At 42.2% G+C, this 23990-nt stretch overlaps 1 long non-coding RNA gene across 1 annotated transcript; it reads right to left on the bottom strand.

Annotated features, from left to right (window-relative positions):
* Window positions 1–7361: 7361 nt before the first annotated feature.
* On the bottom strand, window positions 7362–23956 carry LOC120019594. The gene is made up of 3 exons (XR_005472344.1): window positions 23718–23956; window positions 20280–20400; window positions 7362–7594 (listed from the first exon to the last, which is right to left on the bottom strand). It is a non-coding gene; the product is annotated as an uncharacterized LOC120019594 (long non-coding RNA).
* Between the last annotated feature and the right edge of the window lie 34 nt (window positions 23957–23990).

Below are 23990 nucleotides of genomic sequence, written 5' to 3'. Positions count from 1 at the left end.
GACTATTGATAGGTAAAGAGGGTGGCTTTCAGACTTGGTTCAAATTGTTTTGGAAATCTTTCAAATACTTTCAGTATTTGCTTGAGCCTGCCTGGAATGCCAGATCGGCGGTGTTTGCGCTTTTGGGGCTATTCCGTTGGTTGCACAAGACAAGCTCAATCAAGCAATATTAACCATTTATACTCGTGGGAATTGGCCTATATGGATAGGGCTAAATATAAATGTTTCTTACAGAAGAAATATGAAAACGCATATGCATAACCATGGTAAGCTATTAAATGGGAACAGTTTGGAAAATGATTAGACTAAAGGTGAGGACAAAACAGTTAGTCTGACAGAATCATAAAACACGGGACGAGATGTTAAAACTGTCCATTGTGCCAATAGATGGTATGCACTCACATGAGATTTGCCGTGATGTTGACAGAGTGGCATGGGAGGTTTATTTCTTAGACTGGGTTAAGATGTCAATTTTGGGACACATCCTCAGTAGTGTGCCTTCGAATCAGTGGGTGTTTCGGCCTTTAAATCACTAAACACCCTCATCAAAGGTGGCCAGCTAAAGGGTGATCAAGCCTTAGCTTGTGTCCCATGCCCAATTAAGATTTCCCACGGGACTATGCAAGGCAGGGGCGTCCTCTTCCCTCAGCCATGCCTACAGCTGACCGCATACCTCATATGCCCTCCTCAAGTTGGAGGGATCTGAATTGGGTTCTCAGGTGGGGGTGGGGGGTCATGAAATTATAGCCCAGCAAGGGTCCTTCCGTTTGATCCAGATCCACTGGCTGCCTCTTTCAGCTGCTTGTGAAACTGCTCTGACGGTCTGCCGCAGAGCCTGTCCATGGATTCCAAGTTCTTTCAGCAACCTGATGGTGGAAAAAGCCACGAATCCTCTGCATCCCACTTCAACTGGCCAGACTTTTGCATTCCAGCCACGCTGAGTTGCGTCTGCTGCCAACTCTGTGTAACGCAATTTCTTACGCTCGTAGGCCTCTTCAACAGAGTTTTCCCACGGGACTGTGAGCTCTATGATGTACACAGCCTTTCGTGAAGGGGACCAGAGTACTATGTCTGGCCTAAGGTTGGTAGAAGCAATCTCAGGTGGAAAAATGAGTTGCTGGCCAATATCGACAAGCATCTTCCAGTCCCGGGCCATGCCTAGGTGTCCAGTTTCTGGCTTTGTAGGAGGATGCTTGGGCCTTTTCTGTCCCTCCCGGATGAATGTTGTTGTTTTGACGGGATTGCTTGTTTTTGGAGGTAATGAATTGGTTGCACTCCTCTTGGTCTCAAGTGCTGCAGCCAGGCTCTTGAGGACCTGATTGTGCCTCCAGGTGTAGCGGCCTTGTGAGAGGCTGGTCTTGCAACCTGTCATTATATGCCTGAGAGTCGCTGGAGCTGGGCAGAGGGGGCAGGTCAGGTCCTCGCCATACCATTGATGTAGGTTTTTTGGTGATGGAAGCACATCATAAACAGCTCTTATGATGAAGCTGATGTTGCTTGCCTCCATTTGCCAAAGCTCACTCCAGTTGATCTTTCTCCTCTCCAGGCCTTCCCACCGCGTCCATTGCCCTTGTTTAGCAAGAGAGACAGCATTTGCACTTCTTGCAGTCTCCTCCTGTCTGCGCACCTCCTCGACCACCAGCTTCCTGCGTTCAGATGTTGTTGCCTTATGGAACGTTGGTTTGCTTGCTGCCAGGCCAAAGTCTCCTCTTCCATGCTGGATATTCCCCACAATGTCTTGGTGTCTCAGGGCTGATGTTGCTTGCTGCACAGCCTTGGATGATGTCCATTTCCGTCCAGTTTGTAGGGGAGGTGCAGCCTTGCTAATGGTCTGGTCTTTGGAGTCCTTCAATGTCATCTGAAGTCTTACTTTAGAGCACTTGTACTCCTCCGTTAGACTTGTAAGAGGTAGTTCAAGGACCCCTTTGAAGACTGAATCCAAACATTATACTGTAGATTTTATGTTCATTTTACATTAACTGTACTTTTTGATTCATTTGTTGATAATGAAATCAGAAAATACTCTGGTTAAATAAAGTACATACATTCAGTAACATGAAATAACACATTTGAGGTAGGTGCAACATAAAACAAACAAATGACAAGGGTTTGAGTGAGAGGTCTAACAATTCATCCCTAAGGTGTGGGTTGAGGTCAGGGCTCGGTGCAGGCCAGTCAAGTTCTTCCACACCGATCTCAACAAGCCATTTCTGTATGGACCTCGATTTGTACACGGGGGCTTTGTCATGCTGAAACAGGAAAGGGCCTTCCCCAAACTGTTGCCACAAAGTTGGAAGCACAGTGTTAAAACCTCTTTGAGCTAGGTGTCCCGCTAGCGTTCCACTACGAAAACATCCGATGAAATTGCAGAGCGCGAAATTCAAAATACAAAAATAGTTGTATGAAACATTCATGAAAATACAAGTGTCATACATCATTCTTTAGCTTAGAATCTTGGTAATCGAACCGCTTTGTTCGATTTACAATAGGCTTTACAGCGAAAGCATTTGATTATCTGAGGACAGCGCCCGCATACACCTGGTTTAAAAACATTTTTCAAACCAGCAGAGGCGCCACAAAAATCAGAAATAGCGATAAAATAAAACACTTACCTTTGAAGATCTTCCTCTGTTTGCAATCCCAAGGGTCCCATCTACACAACAAATGGTTGTTTTGTTCGATAAAGTCCTTCTTTATATCCCAAAAAAGTCAGGTTTGTTGGTGCGTTTGATTCAGTAATCCACCCGTTCCACTCCTTCAACATGCAGACAAAGGAATCCCAAAAGTTATCGGTAAACTTCGTCCAAACAAGTCAAACAACGTTTCTAATCAATCCTCAGGTACCCTAATATGTAAATAAACGATAAAATTTAAGACTGAATGTAGTATGTTCAATACCGGAGATAAATAACGAAGTGCGCGCCCTCATTCACGCGCTCCACAAGACTAGAGTCCTAATGAGGGACACCTTGAAAAACTACAACTACTTGTTCATTTTTCAAAAAACAAGCCTGAAACCTTTTCTAAAGACTGTTAACATCCAGTGGAAGGCATAGGTACTGCAATCTGGGCACTTTTTGGTTGGAAATCCAATATGCCAACATAGGAATGGCCTGGGAGCTCAAAAAACATGTTTTCCAGATAGATTTTCCTCGGGTTTTCACCTGCCATATCAGTTCTGTTATACTCACAGACATTATTTTAACAGTTGTAGAAACTTCAGAGTGTTTTCTATGCTAACAATTATATGCATATCCTAGCTTCTGGGCCTGAGTAACAGGCAGTTTACTTTGGGCACGTCAGTCATCCAAACTTCCGAATACCCCCCTAGCCTTAAGAAGTTTAAGATTTCCCATCTTTAGAACTAAGGGGCCTAGCCCGAACCATGAAAAACAGCCCCAGACCATTATTCCTCCTCTACCAAACTTTACAGTTGGCACAATGCATTGGGGCAGGTAGCGTTCTCCTGGCATCCGCCAAACCCAGATTCGTCGATCGGACTGCCAGATGGTGAAGTGTGATTCATCACTCCAGAAAACGCATTTCCACTGCTCCAGAGTCCATTGGCGGCAAGCTTTACACCACTCCAGCTGATGCTTGGCATTGCTCATGGTGATCTTAGTCTTGTGTGCGGCTGCTCGGCCATGGAAACCCATTTCATGAAGCTCCCGACAAACAGTTCTTATGCTGACGTTGCTTCCAGAGGCAGTTTGGAGCTCGTAGTGAATGTTGCATCTGAGGATAGATTATTTTCACGGGCTACTACTATTATTTTTGTGGCCTACTACTTCATGGCTGAGCCACTGTTGCTTCGAGACGTTTCCACTTCACAATAACAGCACTTACGGTTGACCGGGGCCACTCTAGAGGGACAGAAATGTATTGACTTGGTCAATGCTTTTGATACGGTAGACCATTCCATTCTTGTGGGTTGGCTAAGGAGTATTGGTGTCTCTGAGGGGTCTTTGGCCTGGTTTGCAAACTACCTCTCAAAGAGTGCAGTTTATAAAGTCAGAACATCTTCTGTCTCAGCCACTGCCTGTCACCAAGGGAGTACCTCAAGGCTCGATCCTAAGCCCCACGCTCTTCTCAATTTACATCAACAACATAGCTCAAGCAGTAGGAAGCTCTCTCTCATCCATTTTTATGCAGATACAGTCTTATACTCAGCTGGCCCCTCGGATTTTGTGTTAAACGCTCTACAACAAAGATTCTTAGTGTCCAAAAAGCTTTCTCTGCCCTTAACCTTGTTCTGAACACCTCCAAAACAAAGGCCATGTGGTTTGGTAAGAAGAATGCCCCTCTCCCCACCGCTGTGATTACTACCTCTGAGGGTTTAGAGCTTGAGGTAGTCACCCCATACAAGTACTCGGGAGTATGGATAGACTGTACACCTTCTGTCAGCACATATCAAAGCTGCAGGCTAAGGTTAAATCTACACTTGGTTTCCTCTATCGTAATCGCTTCTCTTTCACCCCAGCTTCCAAACTAACCCTGATTCAGATGACCATCCTACCCATGCTAGATTACGGAGACGTAATTTATAGATTGGCAGGCAAGGGTGCTCTCGAGCGGCTAGATGTTCTTTACCATTTGGCCATCAGATTTGCCACAAATGCTCCTTTATAGGACACATCACTGCACTCTATACTCCTCTGGAAACTGGTCATCTCTATATACCCGTCGCAATGCTTATTTATAAAACCCTCTAAGGCCTCACTCCCCCCTATCTCAGATACCTACTGCAGCCCTCATCCTCCACATACAACACCCGTTCTGCCAGTCACATTCTGTTAATGGTCCCCAAAGCACACACATCCCTGGGTCGCTCCTCTTTTCAGTTCGCTGCAGCTAGCTCTGTTCTGCCATGGCCATCTCAGTCGCTGGACCTCAATCCAATCGAAAACCTGTGGGCTGAGTGGAAGAGGGCAGTTGATAAGCGCAAACCCAAGAATGTGTGAAGGATCTTGAAAGGATCTGCATAGAGGAATGGTCCCAAATCCCTCCAAATGTGTTCCTTAACCTTGTCAAACATCACAGGAAAAGACTCCATGCTGTTATCCTTGCCAGAGGTGGTTGCACTAAGTACTAAATGAGGAGTGCCAATAATTATGAAACCTTGATTTTGGTCAAATGTATTTTGTATTAAATAATTGAATGATTTTGGTTGGTTCCATTGAAACATTAATAAAGTACAGTATTTCTCACATGTTGGTATTTTGAGTTTATCTCTATAATTATATTGTTTATATTTGTTTAAGTATTGTTTGTGCATTGCCAGTCAGGGGTGCCAGTAATTTTGGAGACCACTGTGTGTATATATATATATATATGGTGTGTCAAGAGTTAAAGTATTTGAAAGATTTTCATTACTATTTGAAACCTTGATTTGCTAGGTTTGTGTGTAAACCTGGGTCGTGTTCAATAATCCACAACTTTGCAAAACGTTTTGCAGCGCGAAGCAAAAACCAGTGTTCTTTTTGGATATGTTCAGGTTGTACCTTCCCATTTCAAAATGTTTTCTTCCTACTGAACATGGCCCTGGTTAAATTAAACAAGATGGATAGACAGCTAATGTATTCATAAATCAGATGTGTGTTACTGATATTGGATTTGCTTTTCATTGCAAATATAATATCTGTCCGTTTGGTCAACACAGCATACTCTTTATCTCACCTAGGGATGGGTATCGTTAAGATTTTAACGGTATTGCTACTCTTAAAGATACTGCTTATCGATCTGGTACTTTAACGATATTCTTATCCGTTCTTTTTGTTATTTTTTACGGAAAAAAACGAAACAAATTGAGAACTGAATTAACATTGCTTTATTTTCTGAAATGTAAAATAAACAATTATTTACAGCAAAAGAAACAGCAATGTTTTGAACAAATCACTATTAAAGACTAATGTTGTGATGATGGAAATGTAAAACAAATTAAACAAACAATATTTTCCTGCAAAAGATAATACAGTGGTATAGAACAACACGGATGGGGCATGCAGGTAGGCTGCAAAAGGACTAACAGTTCTTAGCAGTTCTTCTGGAGAAAATTCTAAAATTGTGTTTTACACTGCCCTGGTGTGGAGGACCTTCTGTTTCACACTGCCCTGGTGTGGAGGACCTTCTGTTTCACACTGCCCTGGTGTGGAGGACCTTCTGTTTCACGCTGCCCTGGTGTGGAGGACCTTCTGTTTCACGCTGTCCTGGTGTGGAGGACCTTCTGTTTCACGCTGTCCTGGTGTGGAGGACCTTCTGTTTCACACTGCCCTGGTGTGGAGGACCTTCTGTTTCACGCTGCCCTGGTGTGGAGGACCTTCTGTTTCACGCTGCCCTGGTGTGGAGGACCTTCTGTTTCACGCTGTCCTGGTGTGGAGGACCTTCTGTTTCACGCTGTCCTGGTGTGGAGGACCTTCTGTTTTACGCTGTCCTGGTGTGGAGGACCTTCTGTTTTACGCTGTCCTGGTGTGGAGGACCTTCTGTTTTACGCTGCCCTGGTGTGGAGGACCTTCTGTTTCACACTGTCCTGGTGTGGAGGACCTTCTGTTTCACACTGTCCTGGTGTGGAGGACCTTCTGTTTTACACTGTCTTGGTGTGGAGGACCTTCTGTTTTACGCTGTCCTGGTGTGGAGGACCTTCTGTTTTACGCTGCCCTGGTGTGGAGGACCTTCTGTTTCACACTGTCCTGGTGTGGAGGACCTTCTGTTTCACACTGTCCTGGTGTGGAGGACCTTCTGTTTTACACTGTCTTGGTGTGGAGGACCTTCTGTTTTACGCTGTCCTGGTGTGGAGGACCTTCTGTTTTACGCTGCCCTGGTGTGGAGGACCTTCTGTTTCACGCTGTCCTGGTGTGGAGGACCTTCTGTTTCACACTGTCCTGGTGTGGAGGACCTTCTGTTTCACACTGTCCTGGTGTGAAGGACCTTCTGTTTCACACTGTCCTGGTGTGAAGGACCTTCTGTTTCACACTGTCCTGGTGTGAAGGACCTTCTGTTTCACACTGTCCTGGTGTGGAGGACCTTCTGTTTTACACTGTCCTGGTGTGAAGGACCTTCTGTTTTACACTGTCCTGGTGTGAAGGACCTTCTGTTTTACACTGTCCTGGTGTGGAGGACCTTCTGTTTTACGCTGCCCTGGTGTGGAGGACCTTCTGTTTTATACTGCCCTGGTGTGGAAGACCTTCTGTTTCACACTGTCCTGGTGTGGAGGACCTTCTGTTTCACACTGTCCTGGTGTGGAGGACCTTCTGTTTCACACTGTCCTGGTGTGGAGGATCTTCTGTTTCACACTGTCCTGGTGTGGAGGATCTTCTGTTTCACACTGTCCTGGTGTGGAGGACCTTCTGCTTTATACTGCCCTGGTGTGGAGGACCTTCTGTTTCACACTGCCCTTGTGTAGTGCACTGTATCAGAGAGATAGTGGTCCTGACAGAGGCTGGTCCAGCCGTCTGATGTGATGGCCAGCTTTCGCACGTCCTTCAGCTCAGTGATCACATTGGCCTTTTCTACACCACACCAGGTCGGAATTAATGTTTCACTGAGGTATCTCCTGGAGGGAGGGGTATATTTGGTGTTGAGTGCCTTGCTCATCTCCCTACAGTAAAAAAAAAAAAAATGTTTTCATGTGTTGAATTATCATTATTGAATTATTGTGTTGTTGTGTATTGTATTGTGTGTGATGGGACTAACATACAACCCTTTTATACTACTATATCCCAAAAATGAATACAACTCAATATATATGGACAGACTGTTCCCTAAAGCCCTTGGACTCCACTGTTGTAAAGGGCTGTAGGCCTTTCACTATGACCTTGGTCACGGCTAGGTGTCACTCATTCACCCCCTCCTCAGTCATCCTCCCACTAGATGCCAGTGTGAAGGGGCTTTGGGCTTGTCTTTGGCTTGGACCCACTCCTCCCTCTAATACCGCTGGTCCAAGCCAAAGACAAGCCCAAAGCCCCTTCACACTGGCAGCTAGTGGGAGGATGACTGGTTGGTTCATTGTAGCTGCAACTTTAACAAGTGTGGCGGATGAATCAGAATTAGTTGGGTAACATAGATAATATGCTTATGTGAGATACTTGTCATTAGAATGTATCCTTTTGGACTATAGTGTTGGCAGTTGCACTTTTCCCTAAGCCGGGGCTCAGTCACTTGTGGCCCAGAGAGGGGAGAGGTCAGGCTTGTCTTTCACATGTCCCTGGTGCTAACATTGTCTTCATATGTGAATGTGTCTTTACCTATTCTTAAACCATGTGAAGGGATGGCGTGATTAATGTGGAACCAATTACTTGTCGCCACAATGTCTGTGCGCCAGTCACTCCCTCCTTTTCCCATTGGGGGAGGTGTATGGCAGTGTCTGGAAACATTGTAGGTCCTCTCTGATCTTACACTTATCCTGGGATAGTGTATGACCTAGAGGCTCACTCCCCTCAATGAGCTTGTCCAGGAGTGGGGTCAAGAGGGGGTTTACTTGAGAAGGGAGTATCTAGAGTTGATCATTGATATATGCCATTGGATGAGTTGGTGTTTTTGTACTATGAAGTACCAGGAACGAGATTAGAACCTCGTCTGAGGGACCAAACTGAACAATAATTTATAGCGAATGTTATCTGGTTATCTACTCCTTTCTCAAGAAAAATTATTTATTTGTGAACAGTTCCTAAGATCTGTGGTTCGTCATGTAAGTTGAGAGGGGTGTATCTTGGCTATGAAATATCTTTGTATTTTTCTGTAGTCACTTCTCAACGGTTCATTAGAAATAGTGAATTGTTGAAAGTCACATGCTATTGCAAAGCTTATTATTATAAAAATATGGAGTTTAAGTATAACTGACTGGTGTGTAGTTTGTAACTCTCCTCATTTGGTAAAGCAGAAATATGCCACCACACAAGAAAGTTGCAAAATCTTTAAATGGGTTATTGAATTTATGAACGCACCCATAGCTTAACAATCAGCTGGCTAATGGTTCCTTTTTATCATGAACCCATGTTCGCATAATTTAGTTAACTCCGTGTGTGGGCTCCAGGCTGCTAGCATACATACCTAACATAGATCGGACAACGAGAGATGAACTACAAGCTAGGCAGTCAAACTGCATTTCTCTGCCTGTACATGATCCACTTTCGATAGATGTTGACAGATTGCTCGTGTTTCCGCCCTTACAAGCAAAAGTCTTGTTGCACTTGTGGCAACGAGCACTGTCAGCATTGACTCTGAAGTGTAACCACACTTTTGAACGTTTAGTTCTCTCAGCCATGGTCACTAATTAAGAGCAGGGTGCTGTGTGTGCTGTAGCCCCAGAGATCTCTCTTCTGGATTGGGAATAGCCAAAATGCATCATAGACAAATGTCTTCATTTTATTGCAAATTAGAAACGGTTGGTGAGATCAAATGGGCAAGATAACGTTTATGTAGCAATAATAAATAGGAAATGTATTTTCTTAATTTCTCCAGTACCGAAAGCAGAACCGATAACATCGGAGTCCGTTTAATATCGAGATTTTGGTACCCATCCCTAATCTCACCCATGTTCATTGTTCATCTATCTCATCTTTATCTTGTTTATTTTTAACGTGTAGTGTAGGAGTGCACTTGTCAGCATATTCATGCTGGGAACTCTCCACAGTAATCACATGATGATGATACATTTCTTTCAGACCAGAGCTATCTCACTCAGCTCCATGTCAGTTCATGAGTTAATAAGTAATTTAGCTAATTTATTGTAGGAACTAATCTGCAATCTTGGCATAATGTTCGTGGTGCTACTTAAGTTTAATATGGACAGTACTTATCCCAAACTAGGTCACATAACCCTATGGGGTGGTTTCCCGGAAACAGGTTAAGCCTAGTCCTGGATTTAAACACACTTTCATTGGAGATTCTCCATTGAGTTTACTTAGTTGGCAGATATTTTCTCAGTTCTGCTTTTAGCTCAACACTATTCAGGGCTTGACATTAACTTTTTTAGCCACTGCCCCTTTAAGGTTCATCTGGAGGAAGGTTGGTCACTCTTAGTAGCCTATAAAACATTGCAATATTAGAATCACAACAAAACTTTTTATGTCTTTAATAAAATAATTCCCTCCAGGGATCGACATAAAGGGCGTTCCGTCGTCCAAAGGGATGATAGAAAAATAGGTATACGGTTCATAACAGACTCTGGGACAGTTCTGGGTTGACATAATTCATACAATCACTGCAAATACAAAAATCATTATAATTTTTTTTAAATGGAACAAATTAGACCGATTGGCATAAATTGTTGATAAAGTTGTATTTATTTATACTATAAGCTCAACAAAGTATGCATGGCTGTAGGCTACGCATGAATGTTCCAAAATACAATTAGCGGAAAACACCATTTTCAAAAGCGCACGGCTTGCAGAGCGGTTTCACGAGACAGATGAAAATATCCTTAAGAAACCTCTTAAGGATCTGACCCTTTTTTCAATGTTCGCCTAAAATGACATACCCAATCTAACTGCCTGTAGCTCAGGACCTGAAGCAAGGATATGCATATTATTGATACCATTTGAAAGGAAACACTGAAGTTTGTGGAAATGTGAAATGAATGTAGGAGAATGACACATTAATCTGTAAAAGTTAATAAAAAATAAAAAAAATCATATTTTTTCCCCTTCATCTTTGTAATGCAAGATTGTAATGCCGAATGTATTATTCCAGTTTAGGCGCAATTTAGATTTTGGCCACTAGATGGCAGCAGTGTATGTGCGAAGGTTTAGACTGATCCAATGAACCGTTGCATTTCTGTTCAAGTCTGCCCAAATGTACCTAATTGGTTTATTGTTACATTTTCAAGTTCATAACTGAACTCTCCTCAAACAATAGCATGGTATTCTTTCACTGTAATAGCTACTGTAAATTGGACAGTGCAGTTAGATTATCAAGAATTTAAGTATTCTGCCAATATCAGATGTGTCTATGTCCTAGGAAATGTTCTTGTTACATTAGCTCAACCGTCCCGCGGGGAACACACACCGATCCTGTAGAGCTTTTAAGAAAGACGGGAGATCTAAATATGCATGAACTAGCATGGGTACTAACATGACTCGGACTATGCCTTTGGCTGCTGGACAATAAAATAACTCGGAAAACCAATAGAACATGAGAGAAATTCTGATTTCAATAGCATATTAAGTGTTTAAAATAATTCCCTCAGCATTTCTGTGGTCGTATTTTGGCTAGGTTAGGCTACTTTGAAACAAGGTAAGACAGTCTTCATAAAATGACAATGTCCAGGTTTTAAACAATTAAATTCATGGTTAAATAGTTTCAAAATGCTGACCGCGTCCGCTCAGATTCAAGGTGGGTGATGTGCGGTGCGCATCAGGCACTGTCCTTCACTCTCTCAGATCTTGTGACCATTTGATCTGAACAAATTGTGCCTTGAGAAGGTATGTTGACAGAATCAAGCCTTTAGACATTAATGGTAATTATCCGTCATTATATCTGTCAAACATGACTGGTGTTTAGCCTACATTTATGTAATGAAAAGTGTCATTCAAGTTTTGCTACATTTTCTGGTGCCTCCCTCATGTCAGCATCGGTTTGGACATGAGGCCGAAGACAATATGCATATCACCTACACTTTGTAGACTTTTTTATTTATGTTCATTAAAAGTTTGTTTTAATATTATTCCAATGTTGGACTCAGATCCAATTCTGATTGGAGTAATTGTTTGATATTGTGATTTGTGTTTTTTATTTTTATGTACTTGTACATTTCGGACAATTTAAATCTATATTATTCTTGTCCAACAATTTTTTTACTTGTCCTGGGCAAGAGGACCAGCATTGATGTCAAGCTCTGCTATACCTGCTCGAAAAATTCTCTTAACTTTCTCCCTAGGTATGCACTCCAATTCACACATTTAAAAGCATTGGATTGGCATCTGAATAGACTGGACTAGGGAATTCACCATATTTCTTACACCAGTCTTTTCTTTTAAATCGATGGTGTACAGAAAGGTAGAGAATTGGGACACAGGCACCTTTAGAAAAACGTATTGTCCATTTACACATAATGGAAAATTGTCTTTGGCGCTCTTGCTTGCATTTAAATTGATAAAATCAGACATAGAACATGCACATTACACACATTGAGCATTTACATGTCAGTTCATCAGTCTTATTTAGGACTAAGTGTGAAGGGAATAAAGGATTTCTTTAGTCCATTCTTCCATGCGGTTACTGTAGTTTGACTAAAACTGGATGCCTCAATGATGCTACCTGTTGGACACTGCATGGACTGCACAGACCTTGTAACACTATTGCAAGTTCCTTCTGGGGCTGTAGGTTGACAACTGGGCGACTCCCCCAACTGTTTCAGATTGATTGTTGACTTTGAAGGACTGGAGTTGGTTATTGAAGGGTGTCGATGATGATGATGATGATATATTTGGCTTCTGAGGAAGTGGTTGGGCCAGTAACCGAAATGTTGCTGGATCGAATCCCCAAGCTGACATTGTAAAAGTCTCTCGTTCTGCACCTGAATAAGGCAGTTAATCCACTGTTCCCCGGTAAGCCGTCATTGTAAATAAGAATTTGTTCTTAACTGACTTGCCTAGTTAAATAAAAAAATATATAAAAAAGTGAGAGAGGGGTATCTTCAGCAATGGCTGCTGGGAAATTGAGTTTATGTGTGAAGTTTGGCATTGAGGCATTGAGTTCTGATGCATATGTGAATCCATTGATAAGAGCGTGGCACCCCAGGGTCGTGGATTCCATCCCGGGAAGGATCACATAGACCAGGGTTTCTCAACCTTGGTCCTGGGGCCCCACCTGGGTGCAGGTTTTTCCCCTAGCACTACACAGCTGATTCAAATATCCAACTAATTATCAAGCTTTGATTATTTGATTCAGCTGTGTAGTGCCAAGACAAAAAAAATGAATGTGTTCCTGGGGGGAGGGGGGGGGGGAACCCTGACATAGACAAAATATGTATGCATTCACTGTACTGTAAGACACTTTGGAGAAAAAAGTGTCTACTCAATAGAATATTATGCATGTTTTGTGTGATTTCAATAGGAGCATACAGAATTGATTGCCATTAATTGTTTTGTTGTTTAGAGCTTTGCCCTTTCTGATGGCAGTCACTTGTCGTGGAAATTCTACACAGTGACACTCAAAGTCAATCTTAAATAAATCATTGTTTATTATCAGCACGCTGGAGAGGTTCCAACCAACTCAATGCACCAAGTACACATGTCGATCAGGAGCTCCACCCAGGGCAGTCCCGTTGGTTCTCTTATATACATTGCATGATTTAGCTTATTCATCATTGACGTTTTGCTTCATTCATGTGACCGACCAATAGTGGGTCATGCATGTGACAGACAAATACCTCACAAGGCTTCTTCTCTCTAAGCTGAGACCTTTAAACTGAGATATCTTTCTGTAAATGAGGTTCTGGGCATACTGCCAAATTGCAGATACTAATAGTGAGGATTCGTTCAATCAGTCACCTGCATGAACACAAATTGGTTTTTAAAAAAGCACAAACTTAATCATTTCCATCCCACGCTGTTCTTGTGTGTGTTTGTGCGCGCACAATTATCTGAATAAATTGACATAATCTAGCAAAATGCCATTATTCATTTGTACTTATTTTTCTCCTCTCTCTTTACAGCTTACCTCTATAATACAATGGTTTGGTGTATCCTCTCACATCATGTGGACTTTGACTGGAGCCTGGACACACAGTGGAACACACACCTACTTGCCTTGTTCTCAAATGGCACCCTATGGTTCTGGTCAAAAGTAGTGCACTATATAGGGAATAGGGTGCCATTTGAGACACACCCAAAGACTGCAAAACGCCAAGCATTTACAAATATTTTAAGGGAAGAGGGTAAAGGTTAATGTCGCATTTACAGTGCCTTCGAAAAGTACTCAGACCCTTGACTTTTTCCACATTTTGTTACGTTACAGCCTTAGTCTAAAATGGATTAAATAAATAAAAGATCCTCAGCAATCTACACACAATACCCCAGAATGGGTACATTTTTGCAAATGTATTAAAGATAAAAAACAGAAACCTTAATTACATAAATATTTAGACCCTTTGCTACGAGATTTGAAATTGAGCTCAGGTGCATCCTGTTTCCATTAATCACCCTTGATGTTTCTACAACTTTATTGGAATACACCTGTGGTAAATTCAATTGATTGGACATGATTTGGAAAGGCACACACCTGTCTATATAAGGTCCCATAGTTGACAGTGCATGTCCGAGTAAAATCAAAGCCATGAGGTCGAAGGAATTGTCCGTAGAGCTCTGAGACAGGATTGCGTCGAGGCACAGATCTGGGGAAGGGTACGAAAACATTTCTGCAGCATTGAATGTCACCAAGAACACAGTGGCATCCATTCTTAAATGGAAGAAGTGGAACCACCAAGACTCTTCCTAGACCTAGCTGCTCAACCAAACTGAGAAATTGGGGGAGAAGGGCCTTGGTCAGGTAGGTGACCAAGAGCCCGATGGTCACTCGGACAGAGCTCAAGAGTTCCTTTTTGGAGATGGGAGAACCTTCCAGAAGGACAACCATATCTGCAGCACTCCACCAATTAGGCCTTTATGGTAGAGTGGCCAGATTGAAGCCACTTCTCAGTAAAAAGCTCATGACAGCCTGCTTGGAGTTTGCCAAAAAGCACATAAAGGACTCTCAGACCATGAGAAACAATATTTTCTTGTCTGATGAAACCAAGATTGAACTTTTTGTCCTGAATGCCAAGCGTCATGTCTGGAGGAAACCGGGCACCATCCCTACGGTGAAGCATGGTGGTGGCAGCATCATGCTGTGTGGATGTTTTTCAGCGACAGGGAATTAGAGACTAGTCAGGATCGTGGAAAAGATTAACAGATCAAAGTACAGAGATTCTTGATGAAAACCTGCTCCAGATTGCTTAGGACCTCAGACTGGGGCGAAGGTTCACCTTCCAACAAGACAACGACCCTCAGCACACAGCCAAGTCTCTGAATATCCTTGAGTGGCCCAGCCAGAGCCCGGACTTGAACACGATAGAACATCTCTGGAGAGACTTGAAAATACCTGACAGAATTTGAGAGGATCTGCAGAGAAGAATGGGAGAAACTCTCCAAATACAGGTGTGCCAAGCTTGTAGCGTCATACACAAGATGACTCTATGCTGTAATCCCTGCCAAAGGTGCTTCAACAAAGTACTGACTAAAGGGTCTGAATCCTTATGTAAATGTGATTTATTTTAATTGTTTTTACAAATTCGCAAAAAATTCTAAACCTGTTTTTGCTTTGTCATTATGGGGTATTGTGTGTTGATGAGGGGGAAAAAACGATTTAATCCATTTTAGAATAAGGCTGTATCGTAACAAAAATGTGGAAAAAGTCAAGGGGTCTGAATACTTTCTGAAAGCACTGTAGTCTGACTCACATCTGTCTCAGTAAACCAAATGGTTTCACATTTTGCCTTATACAGTGTAGTCTGGCCCCAGATCTCTTTGTGCTGTCCATTGCTGTGTCATTGTTACACCAATGGCACAAACAGATCTGTGACCAGGCTTTATACAGTATTCATGTCATAGCAAATGTCTATTTCATGACTTCATGGATTGAGAAAAGCAAATACGTTGCAGGTCGCTCTAGAACTGCCTTATTTTATAAATGATTCCTGCCATGATGAAATACATAGACATACACTGAGTGTACAAAACATTAAGGACACCTTCCTAATATTGAGTCGCGCCCCCTTTTGGCATCAGAACAGCTTCAATTCGATGAGGCATGCGCTCTACAAAGTGTCAAGCTTTCCACAGGGATGCTGTCCATGTTGACTCTGATGCTTCCCGCAGGTGTGTCAAATTGGCTGGTAGTGGATCTTTACTCCGAATAGCTTGTTTCATCTCATCCCACAGATGCTCAATTGGATTGAGATTTGGTGACTGGGCAGGCCACTGCTGTAAACTGAATTCGTGTCAGCCTATTTTGTCCTCTTTCAGTTCTTGACACACTCAAACCGGTGCGCCTAGCACCTACTACCATACCCTGTTCAAAGGCACTGAAATCTTTTCACCTTCTGAATAGCACACATACACAATCCATGTCTCAATGCTCAGAAATCCTTCTTTAACCGGTCTCTTCCCCTTCATCTACACTGATTGAAGTGGATTTAACAGGTGACATCAATAAGGGATCATAGGATTCACCTGGTCAGTCTGTCATGGAAAGAGGTGTTCCTTATGTTTTGTACACTCAGTGTATATCTACCCGTCTTTAACATAGAAATAGAATGAATGGCCGCCAAACATTATGGCTTAATAGACCTGAATGGGGGCATCCGTTCTATTCATTCTAATTCTATGGTCTTTACATGCCTGGGTGATTCTCAGAAACTATATTATTGTAGATGGTGTTGTATTAAGTATGTTTGTGAGAGTGTATTGCCACATAAAGATATGTGACAATTGTATTTCCCTGCAATGTAACAAGATGGGCTATGTACAGTGGGGAGAACAAGTATTTGATACACTGCCGATTTTGCAGGTTTTCCTACTTACAAAGCATGTAGAGGTCTGTAATTATTATCATAGGTACACTTCAACTGTGAGAGACGAAATCCAAAACAAAAATCCAGAAAATCACATTGTATGATTTTTAAGTAATTAATTTGCATTTTATTGCATGACATAAGTATTTGATCACCTACCAACCAGTAAGAATTCCGGCTCTCACAGACCTGTTAGTTTTTCTTTAAGAAGCCCTCCTGTTCTCCACTCATTACCTGTATTAACTGCACCTGTTTGAACTCGTTACATGTATAAAAGACACCTGTCCACACACTCAATCAAACAGACTCCAACCTCTCCACAATGGCCAAGACCAGAGAGCTGTGTAAGGACATCAGGGATAACATTGTAGACCTGCACCAGGCTGGGATGGGCTACAGGACAATAGGCAAGCAGCTTGGTGAGAAGGCACCAACTGTTGGCGCAATTATTCGAAAATGGAAGAAGTTCAAGATGACGGTCAATCACCCTCGGTCTGGGGCTCCATGCAAGATCTCACCTCGTGGGGCATCAATGATCATGAGGAAGGTGAGGGATCAGCCCAGAACTACACGGCTGGACCTGGTCAATGACCTGAAGAGAGCTGGGACCACAGTCTCAAAGAAAACCATTAGTAACACACTACGCCGTCATGGATTAAAATACTGCAGCGCACGCAAGGTCCCCCTGCTCAAGCCAGCGCATGTCCAGGCCCGTCTGAAGTTTGCCAATGACCATCTGGATGATCCAGAGGAGGAATGGGAGAAGGTCATGTGGTCTGATGAGACAAAAATAGAGCTTTTTGGTCTAAACTCCACTCACCGTGTTTGGAGGAAGAAGGATGAGTACAACCCCAAAAACACCATCCCAACCGTGAAGCATGGAGGTGGAAACATCATTCTTTGGGGATGCTTTTCTGCAAAGGGGACAGGGTGACTGCACCGTATTGAGGGGAGGCTGGATGGGGCCATGTATCGCGAGATCTTGGCCAACAACCTCCTTCCCTCAGAAGGAGCATTGAAGATGGGTCGTGGCTGGGTCTTCCAGCATGACAACGACCCGAAACACACAGCCAGGGCAACTAAGGAGTGGCTCCGTAAGAAGCATTTCAAGGTCCTGGAGTGGCCTAGCCAGTCTCCAGACCTGAACCCAATAGATTATCTTTGGAGGGAGCTGAAAGTCCGTATTGCACAGCGACAGCCCCGAAACCTGAAGGATCTGGAGAAGGTCTGTATGGAGGAGTGGGCCAAAATCCCTGCTGCAGTGTGTGCAAACCTGGTCAAGAACTACAGGAAACGTATGATCTCTGTAATTGCAAACAAAGGTTTCTGTACCAAATATTAAGTTCTGCTTTTCTGATGTATCAAATACTTATGTCATGCAATAAAATGCAAATTAATTACTTAAAAATCATACAATGTGATTTTCTGGATTTTTGTTTTAGATTCCGTCTCTCACAGTTGAAGTGTACCTATGATAAAAATTACAGACCTCTACATGCTTTGTAAGTAGGAAAACCTACAAAATCGGCAGTGTATCAAATACTTGTTCTCCTCACTGTATGAAGAAAAAAATGGGCAAGATTGAAATCTGGGGTCAGTCCACAATTGATATTCAGATGAGTGCATTGCTTCATTCAAATCAGTAAGTGTGTTGTAGCCTGGTCCCAGGTCTGTTTGTGCTGTCTTGCCAACAACGACAATAGGAGCAAGACCGCACAAACATATCTGGGTCCAGGCTAAAGTGTTAGTCTTTATGACAAAATAAGGTGAACCATGATGTACAATATGGGAATATTATTTCGCAGTCGCCCCAATCATATAGAGTAACGTGGTCCCTAGATGCATTTCCCCCAATAATGTTAAAGGTAAAGGATTGTGGGAGGGAAAGCTGATCCTAGATCTGTACCTAGCAGAAACTTCACCCCGGAGCTTCTCGCTCCTCAGTTCACAGGCTTCTGTAAACTATGGTGACCCTCAGACAGAACTGTATCAATATAATTCTGTACTGTACCATATACTGCCTGTCCACTACATAGCTTGTTTAAAATAATTCTACTGTACTCTATAAGACATCAAGAGAGAATATTTATTTATTGTGCATTTACTTGTATTGCTTATCATTTTGCTTTGGAAAAGATAAGACACTTTTTTTTCGATCCGTTTTCCAAACACTATGTTCTGGGACCAAAATGTGTTATTAAGACAAAAGACCAGTGGATAAGACGTTGTTAGTGGTTTCACAAGTCAGGGACATACTCATCAGGGCACGCAACAAAAAACATTTTAAAGACATTTTCCAAATTTAAGATTGAGCGTTTCTTATTGGACAAGTACAGTTCTCCATGTTTCAGTCCGTTTTCTGTCATTTGGTGCCTAAAGAACATGACCCAGGTGACTGACTCTCCTCTCCAAAGCTCATTCCACCTTTTTGACACCTCTTCTGTAGTGGAATATCATGGCCAGCACAAATCCATTGAGCGATGACAAGACAGCAAACCGGGTAAGAACTGAGCGAATTAAAGAACCAAGTGTTACAAACTGATCACAGTATGAGCTCATTTCCTAATGTTTATAACCACAGAAACGTATCTTCTATGTCTATTGCATAGACATCGAGTTGGTTAGAGGATGCACTTGGTCCAAAGCATGCTTGAACAAAGGTATGAGATGAGCTCTCTAATTACTAGTCGAGCACATCTTTATGAACTAAGATCACATTGATTGTTATGTTTCTACAAAGCAGGCAGTAGATACTGACCTTATGTCTGTCGTCACGATTGTATTGAACATCTTCTCTAAAACATGATTTGAGTGTGAAAACGAACCTTCCAAACAGTCAGTAATCACGTTTCCATAACTGCCAATCTCATCATGTAGACTAGCCTAACCGCACAGCCTACCCACACTGTATCTGAGCTGTTGGCTAGAGAGCATGTACCAAGACCAGAGTAGGCACATTTACTATTTAACACAACAGTCTTTGTGATAAAATTATCAGTAGAGTTGAAAATGCGATGGAAACACATTGAACTTTAGATTTACATTCGGTACATGTAAACAAAAAAGTCAATTTTATGTGCACTATGTCATCATGCACTGATTTGCATCTGCAATTTGTTGGTGGGGAAATGTGCATATTTTCTTTATGCAGATTCTAGAATATTTGCATGAAAATCTGTCACCAATTGGATGGAAACCTAGCTAGTGATACCTCCATTACTGTAATAAATTACGAAAGGGTGAACTATTCCTTTAAAGCTGGAATCCGTAGCAGTGAAACTCCCACTTCTGTTTGCGATATATTACAAAGCATTACTTAAAACAGCAAACACATTTTTTTCCCTCTGACATCATTGCATGCGCGATGGTACATACTTTGCTGTTCTATGATACATTTTTTTTTACCACAATACAGGATGCTCCTCTGCCCCGTTTCAAAAACAATAACAAATGTACCTGGGGGGGACCAGTGTCGCTGTTTCACCTTATGCGAATCTCCGCTTTAAGTATTCAGACCCCACAATACCGAAGGACCAATGGAAGAGGCACGCTGTTCTAGTGCCAGACCTGTGGTCAGATTCCCTACCCTTAATCCTGAAGTGTACACCTGGTCACTCCCCCCTATGGATTTAAAAGCAGTGGAAAGGTGTAAGTATTGAGAGTTTCCACCATTTCCTTCCACCAATCCATGGACCACAGCCCCTCTACCCCTCTCCCTTGGTGTGATACTCACCCAGGCAGGTGTAGAAGGATATGCTCCAGGCAAGGGCACTGACCCCGGATGAGTCCTTGGACTGATACAGGCACTGGGCGGAGGTAAACTTACTGCTGGCACTGATGAAGGTACAGGAGCTCTGATGGGGTCGAAACAGGACCAAGACCACAGACATTAATATTTAACCCTTACTAGGTAAGAACTGAGGCAGACCAGTACTAACACACCTGATAGAACTAAGGGCTTCATAATCGGGTTGTGTTGGGCTGGAACAAAAGCCTGCAAACGCGCTGTGGGCCCGCAGAATGAGGATATAAGACCTATACAGATGCTTCACAAATCATTTTACAAGAAAAAATACCTAAGAGCTGAATGATTTCTGGAGCATCTATGTAGACCATTATAATGTGTTTATGATTTGTCCAATAAGCCTTAAAGTTTATTTTTTTAAAGTGGGACCTAAAGTACTGTATTCACCATGGCCAGATCAATGATTCAATCTTATTGTGTGACAAGTTTCCATCCCCCTACAAATCTACAGTGGAACATTAAAGACTACAACAGTTGACAGGGAACAATGTTGGTCATTTCTCAGTGATTGGTTGGAGTTGTCATAATAATGTCAAATTGTATCAGTGAAACATTGTAATTGGTCAGATCTGCCTGGGCATCTGCATTCTGATTGAGTGGAGGATACAGTGCAACGTAAATCATGCTGCGCTTGATGTTCCCATTGTAGTAAAGGATGAGCAAAAGCAGGACTGTGTCTAAAACAAAAATACAGTGTACATCAATTTCAAACTCTTCATACTTTACAGTATTCCCTTTGGAATTACTGGGATTTCTGCATAAATTGGTCCTAAAATTTGATCTGATCTTCATCTAAGTCACAACAATAGACAGACACACAGTGTGCTTAAACTAATAACATACAAATTATTGTATTTTTCTTGTCTATATTGAATATATCATTTAAACATTCACAGTGTAGGTTGAAAAAGGTATGTGAACCCTTAGGCTAATGACTTCTCCAAAAGCCAATTGGAGTCAGAAATCTGCTAACGTGGAGTCCAATCAATAAGACGAGATTGGAGATGTTGGTTATAAAAAACACTCACAAAATGTAAGTTTTCTATTCACTAGAAGCATTACCTGATGTGAACCATGCCTTGAACAAAAGAGATCTCAGAAGACCTAAGATTAGGAATTGTTGACTTGTATAAAGCTGGAAAAGGTTGCAAAAGTATCTCTAAAAGCCTTGATGTTCATCAGTCCACGATAAGACAAATTGTCTATAAATGGATAAAGTTCAGCACTGTTGCTACTCTACCTAGGAGTGTCTGTCCTGCAAAGATGACTGCAAGAGCACAGCGCAGAATGCTCAATGAGGTTAAGAATAATCCTAGAGTGTCAGCTAAAGACTTACAGAAATCTCTGGAACATGCTAACATCTCTGTTGACAAGTCTACGATATGTAAAACACTAAACAAGAATGGTGTTCATGGGAGGACACCACGGAAGAAGCCACTGCTGTCCAAAAAAACATTACTGCACGTCTGAAGTTTGCAAAAGATCACCTGGATGTTCCACAGCGCTACTGGCAAAATATTCTGTGGACAGATGAAACTAAGTGTGGAGAAAAAAAGGCACAGCACACCAAAAATGAATTCCCAAGAATGAAGACATTTTGCAGGAGAATGTAAGGATATCTGTCCGCCAGTTGAAGCTCAACAGAAGTTGGGTGATGCAACAGGACAACGACCCAAAACACGGAAGTAAATCAACAACCAAATGGCTTCAACATAAGAAAATATGCCTTCTGGAGTGGCCCAGTCAGTCCTGACCTTAATCCGATTGAGATGCTGTGGCATGACCTCAAGAGAGCGGTTCACACCAGACATCCCAAGAATATTGCTTAACTGAAACAGTTTTGTAAAGAGGAATGGTCCAAAATTCCTCTTGGCCGTTGTGCAGGTCTGATCCGCAACTATAGAAATCATTTGGTTGAGGTTATTGCTGCCAAAGAAAGGTCAACCAGTTATTAAATCCAAGGGTTCACATACTTTTCCCACCCTCCACTGTGAATGTTTACATGGTGTGTTCAACAAAGACATGAAAACGTATAATTTTTTGGTGTGTTATTAGATAAAGCAGACTGTGTTTGTCTATTGTGACTTAGATGAAGATCAGATCAAATGTTATGACCAATTTCTACATAAATCCAGGTAATTCCAAAGGGTTCACATACTTTTTCTTTCCACTGTATGTATACTGTAGCTAAAGTAATACTAAGTGTATGTTGTGTAGTAAGCAGATAGTAGCCCATGTGCCTCACCCTAATAAGTTGGTCTATTTTCACCAACGCGGTATTGTAAACACATTGTTTGTGGCCAGTGTGTGTTTGCCAATAACCAGTTTTAGAGAAATGCAATCATTGAATATTGTAAGAGCTTTCATTGTCTGTTTATATGTAAGAACAGCCCATGTTCTGAATTCTGTCGCTGTACATTTCAAGACTGCTGAACAAATAGTTATATTGACTACATCCATCATCTCTCGCTCATTAACGTCTTAATCTAAATGACAGATTGCCTCTTATCCGCTTGTTGTTCCCTTATGCCATAATTTGTCCACCTCAATTGTCAGTCGAAACCACATTTGTTTAAGCAAGTCAGCCATATCAGCTATGTTTTTCTAAAAGACAGTAAATGAGGCTGAATGAACTGTAGCAGTGGTAAGGTGTTGGGACGGCTGTGGGACTCTGCTGTTGGGACAGCTTTATGTAGGCCCTAACATTTTGTGGGCACCGTTTGTCACCGTTATAGTGCAATTAATGTATTGTTTAGTGTTGTTGCTTTGCTGGCATTCATCACACATTTTTTTGTTTGCCTAACCAAGATTTACAAACTAAAATCGACACTGCTCCTCCCCTTCATCTACACTGATTGAAGTGGATTTAACAAGTGACAGCAATAAGGGATCATAGCTTTCACCTGGATTCACCTGGTCAGTCTGTCATGGAAAGAGCAGATGTTCTTAATGTTTTGTACACTGTGTATATTTCATACAATATACAGCCAAAATATTGGGCCTAACTAGTAGTAGTAGGCTACATGATCTGTGTCATTGTGCATGGGTGCGTCTTTCTCTGTGGTTTTCTTCCTACCCCGACTGCACCACAGAAGATGATCTGTCATTTGTCACAGACATAAAAAGCACTCGAACCAGCAGAACCAGAACTTTTAGCAAATAAGTCAGTTAATTTCACACATTTAGCAGCATCAGCTTCAAGCACTTTTTGGGTCTCTAACTTATTAGGCATCACCTTTCCATTTTCCGGTTTTGACTGAGTGACTGGCAGAATCAGAGCGGGTCTCATTCTCTTTGATGATGGGTGTTTGACTTTTAATGTGAATTAACGTTTTTTATATTTAGTATTTTTTTTGACCAGCCCACCTTAATAGAAGATGGTCCGGCCCTTCTGGCATTTGCCAGAATTGCCAGACCGCCAATGCTTGAAAATGGTTTTCGCAGATCAGGGGGTTCCTTGCTCCCCACAGCCAAATCGAACTCTATGCACTGTATTGTGACGTTTTATTGATAACAGCCTATGCAACAAACTAAGAAAAATCATTGTAATAAATCACTTGCACTGGTAGGATCCTGGCTCTGGAAGCATCTTCCTTCCTTCCTTTTTCCCCCCTGTTGGTAAAAACTACACGGCGACCT

This window comes from Salvelinus namaycush, chromosome 24, assembly GCF_016432855.1.
Source record: "Salvelinus namaycush isolate Seneca chromosome 24, SaNama_1.0, whole genome shotgun sequence".
Lineage (NCBI taxonomy): Eukaryota > Metazoa > Chordata > Actinopteri > Salmoniformes > Salmonidae > Salvelinus > Salvelinus namaycush.
The sequence above is the reverse complement of the archived record's forward strand: the minus strand, read 5'-3'. Positions and strand labels throughout refer to the sequence as shown.